The 15357-nt window shown below is 43.6% G+C and overlaps 1 protein-coding gene across 2 annotated transcripts in view; it reads right to left on the bottom strand.

Annotated features, from left to right (window-relative positions):
- Ptprn2 (protein tyrosine phosphatase, receptor type, N polypeptide 2) overlaps positions 1-15357 on the bottom strand; it is a 792473-nt gene that overhangs the window by 505372 nt on the left and 271744 nt on the right. The gene's annotated exons all lie outside the window — the stretch shown is intronic.

Genomic DNA, 15357 nt, shown 5'->3' with positions numbered 1-15357 from the left:
GTTGTTGTTCCCAAAGTTCATGTTATCTGAAAAAAAAAGAAAGCAATTTTCACAGTCATCTCAATAAAAGCCTGAAAAGACAGAACCAAGAAAAACCAGGTCTTGTGCTCTGTGCTGGACCCTTCAAGGTTTGTTTCTTGTCCCCTTCAAAGCTCTCCTGTGGTTTCTGCCTCATTCTTTGGGAAGGTGATCCTCCAGTTCTCTGGTAACGTCACCTGCATGCCTGTGCAGGGCTGGGCAAGGGACAGCTTCAGTCAGTGCCACACCTGAATGAAGTAAAGGTGCCACTGTCCCACCACTAACAGAGTGGACCGGTGCCCCTGCAAGCTCTCGGGGAGGTCCTAACACCTGCTCACTCTTTGCTTCTGCGAGCTCTGGGGGAGGTCCTACTGCCTGCTCACTCTTTGCTTCTTCCTTGTGCCTACAGCACAGATTGACCCTTTGTCCTCAAACATTGCCTTTGCTCTGGTTAAGTGTGTACAAAGAGGACTGGCTGTCCTTTCCCCCTTCCTTCTCGTAACCATTTGCCTGATGACGTGTTGGCAGCTACAATCACTGTTTCCACTCAGGGGCCCAAATCAAAGCAAGCTGAAAAGGTCAAGGCTTGCCACACACTGGAGCACCAGCTGCCTACACAAAGGAACCAACCAGGAGGTGGTCCCACCAGCATCCTGGGCTCGGGGGCGGACCCATGCAATTCACTAAACAGGGCTGCTTAATAAAACTGGCTTTGGGGAATGAACTACAGCCAATATGCACCCAAGCTTGTCTTTTGCTGCCAGAGAGCCTGAACTGCATGATTGGGGCTCTCTGCCATTGGCTCTTTGGGTATAGGGGGACATGAAGGAGAGAACACTCACACTCACTGACACCCCAGCAACGTCATCTGCATGTCTGTGCAGGGCTAGGCAAAAGACAGTTTCAGTAAAATTACTAATTTCCTAGGGAAACAGGCATATCCCCAGATAAACCCACGTCCTGTCTTTCCTGAAGAATTTACTTAGAATAGTCACTTGCTGATAGAGAGAGCAGCCCTCACTAGGAGTAAACCTCCCTTCCTGGCACAAAGAGGACCAGCTGCACTTACCATTCACACAAGCTACACAGAGTGGCTCTGAGTAGGGAAGACCTCTGTGGCACAGCCCCTTGCCTGGAATGGCTGAACCCTAGATTCCTGCAAGTCAGGATTCGTAGAGCCAAGCAGTCAAGGAGCACATACAGAAGAGCCATGGACCATTAGCTGCCACACTCCTGGTTTTTCTCATCCCTGCGTGGTATCACTTCTGGTCTTTGTTTGCTTACGTTGACGCATCTCTTTGCACCTTTCCCTAGTCACCATACATCCTTGGGCCAGCATCTCTGAGCCCCCGATAGCCACCCTCCTACTCTGCTTCATTGAGATTAACCCTCAGATTCCACATGCCTGGGGGCTTAGGGAACAGTGTTCCTCAGCAGGATCACAGTTAGGTGAAGAACTCGAGTCGCAGACCCACCCCACTTGTAACACCATGGTGAGGACCTGTGCCCTCTGAGGACAGCACCCAGCCTGCAAAATGGGCATTCTCTGGACGCTGGCCCCACAGCCAGCTGCCTCAGATTCCTAACAGAGTGCAGCTCGAGGCAGGAATGAACTCGCTGCTGAGTGGTAGATGTGACAGGAGAGAGCCATTCTTTATGCCCCCCTGAATCTATTTCCCCATGCCAGAAGGCCCCTTCTTTGTTTCCCTGTCGCTCTCCCCAAATGATGTCTCCAGAAATTAGACCTACCAAAGTGCCCAGAGAAAAGCAGCTACCAATAAAGCTCAGAAGCTCCTCTTGAATAAAGCCATCGTTCAGAAAATATACTAAATTGGGATTTAATCGTGAGAAATTACTTTCAATTACTAAAAATTACGACAAATTACTTGTTGAATAGACACATTCTTTTACCACCATTAATAATTTAAAATTGCTAATTGTGTGTAATTGTCAGTCATTTCTGTTCTTTGGTGAGAAGCAAGGTGCTGTATTATATAGGTCTTGCTTTTCAGGTCCTGGACCCCATCCAGCACCTCCTTGTGTGGCAGTCCCAAACTACAGTCATGATTCACCTTTCCTGGGACCCAAAGCCAATCCATGGTCAAGATGTGGCAGCCCCAACTGACAATCAGCAAATCAGGGTTTGAGAGTAGGCATCCTAATAGCCAGTTGTCAATCACACAGCAGGCTCTTCAGATATCTTCTCCTTTCTTGTCCACATCTCAAAATTATGTAGTCTAGATTCCTGACATTATGGCCTACAGCATCATCATTCAGACTTCCTGTGAGGCTGGGCCACAGCCGGCTCTACCTGTGTTCCTACCAACTGCTCCCTTCTAACCACCTATTCCACCATTCCACTTTCTTTATTATCTTCTACTATGCCTGCCTCCCTCCAACTCCCTGGTCCAGCATGCCTTAACCCTATCTCTCTCATCTACCCCCAACTACCTTCCCCCTCCATGTCTCCCAATTTCCTTCCTTGTTTACCTAGAAAATCTCTCTCTCCTCCAAGGATGGCTTCACACCTAGAGGGCCCTCAGTAAATCTTCTTTTGCCTGGCTACCATCCGTATCCCTATCCAGCCCGTAAGCCTTACTGCTGACAGCCCTATTGATAAAGGGGCCCTGTAGTTAAGTATGAGCTTACAGAGTGTAGGAGTCACATCTGCTGGGAGGTGTTCCCAGTGTCTTCAGAGGGACCTGCTGATAAATCGGGATGCCTTTGATGGACATTCTTGGTAAACATGTCCTTAAATCATTACAAGGGGGAGAGTCCTCTGACAGCCAATAGCTTTGCCTCCTGCCCTGGCTTAATGCTGCATCCTGGTCCACAAAAAAACCACCCATCTTTGATGCTTTTACCAGTCCTTTGACTCTGATACTGTGGGGGGAAAGAATAAGTCAGTTGTGTAACTCTTTACTCCTCAGCAAGGAGATAACGGAGTAACCAATAGGAGCCTATGCGCTCACATTTAGGAAGGGACTCTAGCAGTGCTAGGGGTGGCAAGGTGGGTGTCAAGTTCTCCAGAATGAGGCAATGTCTCCATCTAACCATGACCAGCTGACCTGCACAGTGAACCCAGGAAGAAGTGACAATCAAAGTAGCCCCTTCTGGACTCTGCTACACACTGCCTTGTTCTCTCTCACAGGCATCAGTGTGCACATCTGCATGCCTCGTGCCAGATGTGATTAGTCATTACTTTCAAGGCCAAGTGTTGGAAACTAGTCAGTAAACATGAACTCTACCCTTTCTGACCTGAGTGGGTACAGACATTTGACCCCCAACATTAGTTACAACCATCACCACTCACCAAGGTCCACGAGGATGGGTAGGCTCACAGGTCCATTCTTTCCTGTCACACAGATGCCAGTGTGACACAGGTGGACCACCTGGGCTTGAAGGTTTGGTCTCCAATTGGGGTGGGGTGCTCTTTAGGATGTGGTATGGCCTTGCTGGAGGAGCTACCTGGCTGAGGCAGGGCTTGGAGAGTTCATAGTCTCACTTCCAGCTCTTTCTCTGCTGGAAGCTGGAAATGTTTGCTCTCTCTGCTTCCTGCTCCATCCTCCAGCTGTCATACTTCTCCATCCGCTATGTATTCTCCCTCTGGAACCTTAACACTAAGTGAACTCCTCCTGTTACAAGGTACTTTGGGTTATGGTATTTTCTCAGAGCAACAGAAAAGTGATTAACACAGATGAGTCACAGAGTCTATCTCAAAAAAGAAAAAAGATGGAGAGAGACTGAGGAAGCCACCTGATATCAACCCCTGGCCTCCACACACATATATTAATACACACTCACACACACACACACACACACACACACACACACACACACACACACACACACACACACACCTACCTCAGGACTGAAGCAGAAATACAAGTGGAAAAAAGGACAAGGGGATGTGGAAGAAGAAAAGGAGAAGGCAGAAGCTGGGATCAGCCGGTACCCAGTCCCAACCTGCCCCAAGTACACATCAAACAAGCAGGCCAGGCCCCTTTAATTGTGTAGCACCTCAGTCATAATTGTGTGGAATTAGTGACCAGCATCACCCAGACTCAAAGCTGCTGTCCCCATTACTTCAATTTGCACATGTGGCTTAGAAGCACCTGATCCCTGAGCCCAGTGGCAAACACTATCCTGAATAAATAGGAAGAATATCGGGCTGTGTGCTTAACAGTCTTTGGCTGGGAAACCTGCTACCAGAAGCTACGAGGCTGAGCAGCACCTCTTGTGTGGAAATCATAATGAGTAAGACACCACCATACACTATCTGCTTTGCAGCAATATGCTCAGGCTGGGTTAGTGTTCAAGGGAATGCAGACCTTCACCTCAACTTCCACTGACTTTGGCCTACAGGCTCTGTGCTCTGTCTTGGCCCAGTCCAGATCACTGCCGTCAGACCATCCCTTGTCATTTGGAACAAAGTCAAAAAAAGCTAAAATCCTTTCTGTCTTCTGGCAAGGAAGCTCTTCCACAAAGGCTTCTGAACAGTTAGAGATAAAAGTGGAATAAGCCTTTCAGGTCTCTGGACCCCCAAGACTTTTTTTTTTTTGCTAAAAACAGCAGGGCTTACATTTAAAGGAAGGTGAAAGCCATTTACCCCCACAGAACTCCAAGAATTGGTGAATCTCAAAGGAACTTGCCGTCTAAGAAATCTGGGTATCTGCCAGAGGTTGGACATTGCATCTGGAAAGGGATTCTTGCCCCTCCTCCAGGTAATGAGACCTCAGGACCCCTAAGAAGCCTTCTAGCACATGGAATTGAGCTGGGGGTCTCAATGACAGTCTGCCCTGTCAGTGATGGCCCCTTATTCTCAGTAGGGGTCCACTCCTCCTTCAATCCACCCCCCTTCTTTTTCCTTACTTCATTTTTAAAGCAGTAGGGCAGAAGACAGGAGGTACCTGTCCAAAGCCTTCAGATCCCTTTTCTTCAATTTCAAACCAATTCACACCCAAGATAATAACCTCACACTGCCAACTAGCTGTCAATCTTTTCCTGTCATCTTGAGAGAGTGCCTTACTAAAAGTGAAAGGCTTTGTCTCAAATCTGAGATGAAGCCATGTCCTTAAGAATATGAAGTAGAAGCTCCCAGTGAGCCCCGGGATGGCTGCCACAAGAATGGATTTGAGCATCATCAGTCAGCACTCCTCCCGGAGCCCATCCACATGGGAATTCTGTGGGCAGCATGCGGTCTATTCCCAAGGTGGAGTGACAGCTGTCTGAGACATTCTGAGCACTGAGAGAGGTAGCAAAGCTCAAGGGCCACCAGCAGCCGGTCCAAGACTGCTCTCTGCCTGTCCCATTCATAAGATCTATACCTCTAGCTGAGGGACAGAGAGATCCAGATTTGGGGAAGACACATTGGCCATGCCAGCGAAAACCAGTAATGGGGCATGTCACACCATAAACATGAGAAAGAAGGGCAGTACTTCAGTCAGGCACTGCTATGGAAGGAAAACTAACTCCTATTAGGATATGAACCTGCATCAGACCAATTACCTGAACCAGCAAGGGGGGCACTGGTCCCTGAGACAGGTCTGTGTGTGGCTCACATGGTCCCTCTGCCACAGAGTTCTCAGCCTCTCTCAAGACACTAGAGTCTCTGACACTGTACATATGATACCAGAAGGAGCAAAGCCAGACACCGAGGGTCACTGCTTCCTGGGTCATTCATCATTTATCCCAAAGGAACACAGGAAGTCCAGCAAAACAGTGTCTGAAAGAAGTAAGCAGGGAACCACCTATAATTTTAACATTTTTTCCCTGAAAATGGTTGTTCTGGCTATTTAAATTTTTTATATTTAAAGAAACTGAAGTCAGATCACATGTCTGTCAATAACAGGATGAAGACATGCCTTAAATAGGTGCTTCGAAAAAAATATTTTAATGTCATTTTATTTCCACTGTGGTTGACATTTAGTTTCCTCAATGACACTTACTAGCAAGTCTCTGTGCCTGTACATCTATGTATATATATACAATAAATATTCCCTGTGTGTGCAATCAATGACCCATACAGGTACCTTTTACATTTCAAGAGAATACTAAAGACTAACAGTCAAGAGCAAACAAACACAGAGTACTAGCAACCAGTCAGGTGTGTGGCGTATTCTTCAGGTATTAAGTAGCTCAGCTCTCCAGGACTAGGCGAGGTAAGGGCTGCTGGCATGTCCTTCATTTCACAAATAAGCAAACTAGGACAGTCAGTGGTAGCTTGACATTCCTGACTAATATGAGGCGAGAAGGCTGGAGTCAAGCAGAACCACAGCCAATGGTATCCGTTAGAGCATCCATTTTCTTGTCCTTAGGAGACTGTACGTGCATAGAGAAGCACTGCTTCATCTCTGCCTGGTCTCTGAAAACCCTCAAGCATTTTCACTGACATGACCCCGCTCTGTTTACTCCTACACACCCCCAACACACACAGCTATAGGACATTCATCCTGAGTCTCTACTGGCATTATCCCCAGTGATAGATTAGGTCTGTGGATGCACAAACACAACTAATATGGGCTTCTAAAGAAGGAGTGCTTAAAGAGACACCTAGGAGCACTCTGTCACTATGCCGGGCAGGCATCTAGGACTGTTATTATCACCGGTCTTTTCAGCATAGGCTAGACTGAATCAGGAATCCGCAGGAAGAATAAAGAGAACGGCTACGACTCTCCTCACGAGTTCTCTCAATTCTTTGGGGACGTTGTTGGTTTTTTCATCTGTGCTTATTCGCTTTCAGATGGAAATAGCATTTGTACCTTGCCCTGGCCCTGGGATATGCTGGTGAATTTATCCTACCACTGTATGGGAAATGTACAGGAAAACACTACATTTACCATGCATCCACAAAAGACTTGGTGAGGTAGCAACCCATGTCAGAAAGGGAAGAATTGTGGTGAACCAGAAAATTGAGAATCCAAGAGTCACTTTCTAAAGAAAGATGGCAAGAGAACCTGGCAAATGATCCCCAGTCATTGTCCTGAAGAAAATAGAGAGCTAGTCCACCTCCATCCCCTGACACCTACTCAACCCTGGCATGGAACAGGGGTAACAACATCTACTTCTCTATTATCCAGAGCCCACCACTCTGATAGCAGGGCTACCTCCAGGATTCAGGCCTGCTCCTGCCTGGCCAGACCACTGGGTAACCTGGAGCTCTCTATTTAATATCAGTATTTGGCAACCTGATTCTTGCTTCTACCATCTGTGTGTGCACGTGTCTGTACGGGTGCATGCATGCATGCATGCGTGTGTGTGACTTCAGAAGTCTCATACCTGCACAGGACCTCTGCTTTAAGAGGACAGGATCCCACTGTGAGATCCAATCATATACTCCCTTCATTCTGTGAGCTATGTCCTTCTATATGAAATTTGCTGAGCATTTTTCCCTAAGCAAGAAAGGATGCTACATTTTATCAGGTTCTTTTCTGCATCTGTTGAGATGACTGCCGGGTTTTTATTCTTCCTACAAACACTGTGTCCATTTGCATCTGTTGACCCAGCATGGCATCTCTGTGATCAATCCCACTTAGTCACAATTTAGGGTAATCCATCCAGAGTCACTGGATAGTAACAAACCTCTATTGTGCAAAGTTCTTGCGACAATGTTCTCACAGAATGCATTTAGAAAAATTCTCTTCCCTTTGTGGGTTTGCTTTTTGTTTGTTTTGTTTCATTTCATTGTATTGGGAAGCTTGAGAATAACTGGTATCAGTTTTTGAAGTGTCTGGTAGAATTCAGCCACAAACATACCCAATTCTGAGTTTTTCTCTGATGGGAGAATTTTCATTACTAATTCAATTTCCTTGTTATTGATCTGCTCAGATTTTCTATTTCTTCACGTTTGAGTCTCAGTCGCCTGTATCTATGGCGTATGTTTCTCTGAGGCACTTTTAGACACGTTGCTTTTACTTAGGTACAGCAGTCTTTACGACTCCTCATATTTTTGTGATGCCAATTTTAATGTTTTCATTTCTGATTTGAGGGTTTTTTTTGGTTTTGTTTTTAATTGTTGGTGTAGCTAAAGTCTTGTCCATTTTGTTTATGTTTTTATGCCATCTCTGTTTACCTCTCCTGTGTTTTCCTCGTTCATTTCTATTCTGACTTTCATGGCTTCCTAACACTCACTTTGGGATTAGTCTGTTTTTCTCTCCTGCCAACATATAATTCTAATGCTTTTTTTCTTTGGACATTTTCTTTATTAGAATTTTCATCACTATGAGAATTCTTTGCTTTTGTTTCTTTGTGTCCTAGTATGTATTGTTTCCTCTTTCATTTGAGTTGTGACATTCCTCTGGCTTGTTTTTTAAACTCCTTTTTTGACCCTTGATGGTGTTGTTTGGCCTCCACAGATATTTGGGTTGTCTAAATTTCTGCTGATTACTGATTTATAGTTTTGTAATATTGTGGCCAGAAAAGATATTTTATATGATTCAGGCTACTGGGTTTGTTGAGATGTTCTGTAGCCTAGCATCTCTCTGTGCACATATCCAATCCACTCTGCTACTGGATGAGAAGTGCTGGCTGTCTTTCTGGTTCATCTGGACTAAAGTGAAGCTTTCACCCAATATGTCCTTAGTGGCTTTCTGATTGATCTTTCCATCCCTGAAATGGAGCCCTGAGGACTTCTCACTGTATTGTGGTCTGTTTAAACCTATCATCCTCTACTCTGTATATTTAGGTGCCCTGTTCCTTGTAACTCATGGAGCTGCTCTATGCCTTTGACTGGAGAACTTGATCCATGTTACAGGTTGTTAGGTTAAGATTCACCACTGCCATTATTCATTTTTTAATTTGCTTCTTTTTCCTTCTGCTGCTGCTTTCACCGATGATTAGGTACTTTACCTCATCTGCTTTATGCCAGAAATAAAATACTACCAGCGTTTGCTTTTTGGTTATCATGCAGCTCAAAAGACATATATATAACAGGTTGTTTTATGGTACTAATAACCCGAGGTTGATCAAATAGGAAACTATTATTATTTCTTCCTATGCATTCAATATTTTTGATCTCACAATTCATCTTGTATGTCTTTTAATAAATTACTGCAGCTGTCATTTTAATGTTTTTGTCTTTTAATCTTCAAATTAAATATATGAGCTATAACACTCTGTACCATTATATGATTAGAATATTAAACTGGTTATATAATTTTTATTTAAATTATTTATTTACATTCCAATTGTTGCCTCCCCTCCCAGTCCCCCCTCCCATAGTTCCTTCTCCCATTCCTCATCTCTCTTGCCTCCATGAAGGTACTCCCTCACACCAGATCTTCCCCTGTCCTGGGGCCTCACGTCTCTCAAGGACTAAGCGCATCTTCTCCAACTGAGGCCAGAACAGGCAGTCCTCTACTACATATGTGCCAGGAGCCTCAGACCTGACCTTCTATGCTTCTGCTTGGTGGCTCTGTCTCTTGGAGCTCCCTGGGGTCTGAGTAAGTTGAGGCTGCTGGTCTTCCTATGGGGTTACTCTCCCCTTCAGCTTCTTCAATCCTTCCCCTAATTCAACCATAGGGGTCCCCGACCTCAGTCCAGTGGTTGGGTGTAAGCATCTTCATCTGCCTCAGTCAGCTGCTGTGGGAAGCCACATGTGCCGTTGCAGAGTGGCACTGACTACTGCTGGCCACCACGCATAAGATTGGACAAACAACCAATGTGTACATATGCAGTAAAGTTTTTTGCAAAGACACTGCCTGGCCCAGGCATGATAATGAGGTTCTGTAAGGTACTGAGAGTATAACCAATCAGATGTGAGACATGCAAATGAGGTATGATAATGAGGTTCTGTAAGGTACTGAGAGAGAGTAGCCAATCAGATGAGGAACATGCAAATGAGGCTTAGTGCATAACCAATCCGGGTGTGAGACACGCCCCTCCTAGGCCTATAAAAGCAGCACCAGTTCTGGGCTCGAAGTCTTTTTGCCTCTACAATCAAGCTCTCCCAATAAACGTGTGCAGAAGGATCCTGTTGCAGCGTCGTTCTTCCTGGCCAGTCGAGCGCGCGCAAGAAGCTGCTTGTTGGGCCTCTCAGAGAACAGCCATGCTAGACTCCCGTCTGTAAGCATATCATAGCATCAGTAATAGTGTCAGTCCTTGGTGCCCTCTGCCCCATGAGATGGATCTCAAGTTGGGCCAGTCATTGAACCAGCTTTCCTTCAGTCTCTTCTCCATTTTTTCCCTGTAGTTCTTTTAGACTGGAACAATTCTGGGTCAGAAATCTTGACTGTGGGTTAGTAACCCCATCCCTCCACTTGAGGCCCTGTCTATCTATTGGAGGTGGATTTGTCGAGTTCCCTCCCCCCAGTGTTGGGCATTTTGGCTGTCAGCCCCATTGAGACCTGAAAATCTCTCACTACCCAGGTCTCTAGTACTGTCTAGAGGGACACCCCCCCTCCAAGACTGCATATTTCCATTCATTCTCTTGGCCCTTTGGGCTTCTCTCCTGTCCCCCTACTCATGCCTGATCCTGTTCCTCCACACCCCACCCCCACCCCCGCTCCCAGGTCCCTCCTTCCCTCTGCCTCCCGTGATTATTCTTTCCCCTTCTTAGTGAGATTGGAGCATCCTCACTTGGGCCTTTCTGCTTGTTACACTTTTTACAGTCTGTGAATTGTATTCTAGGTATTCTGTACTTTTTGGCTGATATCCACTTATCAATGAGTACACAGCATGCATGTCCTTTGGGGACTGAGTTATCTCACTCAGGATGATATTTTCTAGTTATGTCCATTTGCCTGCAAAACTCATAATGTCCTCATTTTTAATAGCTGAATAGTATTCCATTGTGTAAGTGAAACACATTTTCTGTGTCCATTCTTCCCTTGAGAGATATATGGAATGTTTCCACCTTGTGACTATTACAAATGAGGCTGCTATGAACATAGTGAAACACTTGTCCTTGTGGTATAGTGAGGCATCTTTTCGGTACATGTCTAAGAGTGGTAGAGCTGGGTCTTCAGGTAGAATTATTTCTAATTTTCTGAGGCACCTCCAGATTGATTTCCCGAGTGGTTGTGCCAATTTTCAATCCTACCAGCAATGGAGGAATGTTCCTCTTTTCACATCCTCACCAGCATGTGATGTCTCATGAGGCTTTTTTTTCCTTTTTTTTTTTTTTTAATCTTAGCCATTCTGATTGGTGTGAGATGGAATCTCAGGGTCATTTTGATTTGCATGCCTCTAATGACTAATTCTTCTGTTGTGAATTCTGTTTAGCTGTGTATTCCATTTTTAATTGGGTTATTTGGTTTTTTGGAGTCTACCTTCTTGAGTTCTTTATATATTTTGGATATTAGCCCTCTACCGGATGTAGGGTTAGTGAAGATTTTTTCCCAAATCTGTAGGTTGCTGATTTGTCCTATTGATGGTATCTTTTGCCTTATAGAAGGTTTCAGTTTCATGAGGTCCCATTTATGAATTGTTAATCTTAGAGCCTGAGCGATTGGTATTCTGTTCAGGAAATTCTCCCCACCCTGCCCCATGCCAGTGAGTTCCATGCTCATTCCCACTTTCTCTTCTTTAGATCCAGTGTAACTGGTTTTATGTAGAGTCCTTCTTCCACTTGGACTTCAGCTTTGTGCAAGGTGATAAATATGGATTTTTTTTCATTCTTCTACATAGAGACTGAAAGTTAGACCAGCACCATTTACTGAAGATGCTTTCTTTTTCTCCACTGTATGTGTCTTAGTTAGGGTTTTACTGCTGTGAACATACAGCATGACTAAGGCAACTGTTATAAGGACAACATCTAATTGGAGCTAGCTTACATGTTCAGAGGTTCAGCCATTATCATCAAGTTGGGAGCATGGCAGCATCTAGGAAGTCATGGTATAGGAGGAGCTAAGAGTTCTACATCTTCATCTAAGGCTACTGGCAGAATACTGACTTCCAGGCAGCTAGGATGAGGGTTTTAAAGCCCAGGCCCACAATGAAACACCTACTCCAACGAGGCCACACCTCCAAATAATGCCACTCCATGGGCCAAGCATATACAAACCATGACAGTATATTTTTGGCTTCTTTGTCAAAGATCAAGTGTCCATAGGTCTGTGGGTTTACTTCTGGGTCCTCAATTCTATTCCTCTGACTGACCTGCCTATCTCTGTACCTACGCCATGCAGTTTTTATCACTATTGCTTTGTGTTCAACCTGAGGTCAGGAATGCTGATTCCCCTGGAAGTTCTTTTATTGTTGAGAATTGTTTTGGCTACCCTGAGTTTTTTGTTTTTCCATATGAAGTTGAGAATTGTTCTTTTCATATCTGTGAAGAATTGTGCTAGAATTATGCTAGAATTTTGATGGGAATTGCATTGAATCTATAGATTGCTCTTGGTAAGAGGGCCATTTTCACTATGTTAATCCTATCTATTCATGAACATGGGAGATTTTTCCATCCTCTGAGATCTTCTTTGATTTCTTTTTTCAGGGATTTGAAGTTCTTGTCACACAGATCTTTCACTTGCTTGGTAAGAGTTACACCAAGATATTTTATACTACTTGTGGTTATTGTGAAGGGTGTTGTTTCCCTCATTTTTTTTCTCAACCTGTTTATCATTTGTACAGAGGAAGGCAAATGATTTGTTTGAGTTAATTTTATATCTTGCCACTTTGCTCAAGTTGTTTATCTGGTTATTCTCTGGGGAATTCTGGGGGTCACTCATGCTCATTTACTATCCTATCTTCCACAAATAGTGACACCTTGACTTCCTCCTTTCCAATTTATATTCCTTTAACCTCCTTTTGTTGTTGTCTAATTGCTGTAGCTAAAACTTCCAGTACTATATTGAATAAATAGGGAAAGAGTGGGAAGCCATGTTTTGTCCCTGATTTTAGAGAGAAGAATTGAAGTTTCTCTCCATTTCATTTGATGTTGGCTGTTGGTTTGCTGTATGTTGCTTTTATTATATCTAGGTATGTGCCTTGAAATCCTGATCTTTCCAAGACTTTTAACATGAAGGGGTACTGTATTTTGTCAAAGGCTGTTTCAGCATCTAATGAGAAGATCATGTGATTATTTTTCTTTGAATTTGTTTATATAGTGGATTGTGTTGATGCATCCTGGGATGAAGACTACTTAATTGTCTTGAATGATCATTTTTGTGTTCTTGGATTCAGTTGTGAAAATTTTATTGAGTATTTTTGCAATGATATTCATAAGGGAAATTGGTCTGAAGTTCTCCTTTTTTGTTGGCACTTTGTGTGGTTTAGGTGTTAGAGTAACTGTGACTTCCTAGAATGAAATTGGTAGTGTTCCTTCTGTTTGTATTTTGTAGAATAGTTTAAGGAGTCTTGGTATTAGCTCTTCTTTGAAGGTCTGGCAGAGTTCTGCACAAAAACCATCTAGCCCTGGGCTTTGTGGTTAGGAGGGTTTAATGACTACGTCCATTTGCTTAGGGGTTACAGTACTGTTTACATAGTTTACCTAATTTTGATCTAACTTTGACATGGTATCTGTCTAGAAAATCATCCATTTCATCTATATTTTCCAGTTTTAAAGAGTATAAGGTTTTATAGTAGGTTCTGGTGAGTTTTTTAATTCCCCCGATTTCTCTTGTTATGTCTCCCTTTCTATTTCTGATTTTGCTAATTTGGATATTGTCTTGGTGCCCTTTAGTGAGTTTGGCTAAGAGTTTATCTTGTTGATTTTTCTCAAAGAACCAGCTCTCAGTTTTGTTGCTTTGTATCATTCACTTTCTTTCTATTTGGTTGATTTCAGCCCTGAGTTTGATTATTTCCTGCTGTCTACTCCTCTTGGATATATTTGCTTCTTTCCGTTCTAGAACTTTCAGGTGTGCTGTTAAGTTGTTTGTATGGAATCTCTCCAATTTCTTTATAAAGGCACTTAGTGCTGAATTTTCCTTTTAACACTGCTTTCATTGTGTCCCACAACTTTGGGTATGATGTGTTTTCATTTTCATTGAATTCTAAAAAGTCTTTAATTTTTTTTTTTATTTCCCTGACCAAGTTATCACTGAACAGAGGGTTGTTCAGTTTCTATTGGTATGTGGGCTTTCTGTTGTTTTTGTTGTTATTGAAGTCTAGCCTTTGTCCCTGGTGATCAGATGGATTGTTTCAATCTTCTTTTATCTGTTGAGGCTTGTTTTGTGTCCAATTATATGGTCAATTTTGGAGAAAGTTCCACGAGATGCTGAGAAGAATGTATATTCTCTTGTTTTGGGGTGAAATGTTCTGTAGATATCTGTTAAATCCATTTGTTTCATAACTTCTGTTAGTTTCCTGTGCCTCCCTTTAGTTTCTGTTTCAATGACCTGTCCTTTTTACCAGTGAATTTTACACTCACAGGGTGTTGTTGTTGTTGTTGTTGTTGTTGTTAGCATGAGTTTTCAGTTTCAAGCACTCTCTTCAGCCTTTGCTTCTATGGGAAAGCTTTTATCCTGGTTTTATCTCTGAAGGACTTTTCCAGTTATCATGTTCTTGTATGACAACATTCTGTGTTTTGTTGTTGTTTTGTCTCTTAAGAATTTTTTTTAATTAGGTATTTTCTTCATTTACATTTCCAATGCTATCCCCAAAGTCCCCCATACCCTCCCCCCCCTCCCCTACACACCCACTCCTACTTCTTGGCCCTGGCGTTCCCCTGTACTGAGGCATATAAAGTTTGCAAGATCAATGGGCCTCTCTTTCCACTGATGGCCAACTAGGCCATCTACTGATACATATGCAGCTAGAGACATGAGCTCTGGGGGGTACTGGTTAGTTCATATTGTTGTTCCACCTGTAGGGTTGCAGACCCCTTTAGCTCCTTGGGTACTTTCTCTAGCTCCTCCATTGGGGGCTCTGTGATCCATCCAATAGCTGACTGTGAGCATCCACTTCTGTGTTTGCTAGGCCCCAGCATAGCCTCACAAGAAACAGCTAAATCTGGGTCCTTTCAGCAAAATCTTGCTAGTGTACGCAATGGAGTGTCAGTGTTTAGAGGCTGTTTATGGGATGGATCCCCGGGTATGGCAGTCTCTATATGGTCCATCCTTTCATCTCAGCTCCAAACTTTGTCTCTGTAACTCCTTCCATGGGTGTTTTGTTCCCAATTCTAAGAAGGGGCAAAGTGTCCATACCTTGGTCTTCGTTCTTCTTGAGTTTCATGTGTTTTGCAAATTGTATCTTGTATCTTGGGTATTCTAAGTTTCTGAGCTAATATCCACTTATCAGTGAGTACATATCATGTGAGTTCTTTTGTGATTGGGTTACCTCACTCCAAGGACAGTATCTTCTGAGAAATCCTCTGCTAGCCTTATTTGTAAAGGTAACTTTTATTCACCTGATATAATTTTCATCTTGGAGGCTTACTGCTAAATAAACTCACCTTTCGAGTTC

Source organism: Mus musculus, chromosome 12 (assembly GCF_000001635.26).
Source record: "Mus musculus strain C57BL/6J chromosome 12, GRCm38.p6 C57BL/6J".
Classification (NCBI taxonomy): domain Eukaryota; kingdom Metazoa; phylum Chordata; class Mammalia; order Rodentia; family Muridae; genus Mus; species Mus musculus.
This window is presented reverse-complemented; position numbering and strand designations above follow the sequence as displayed.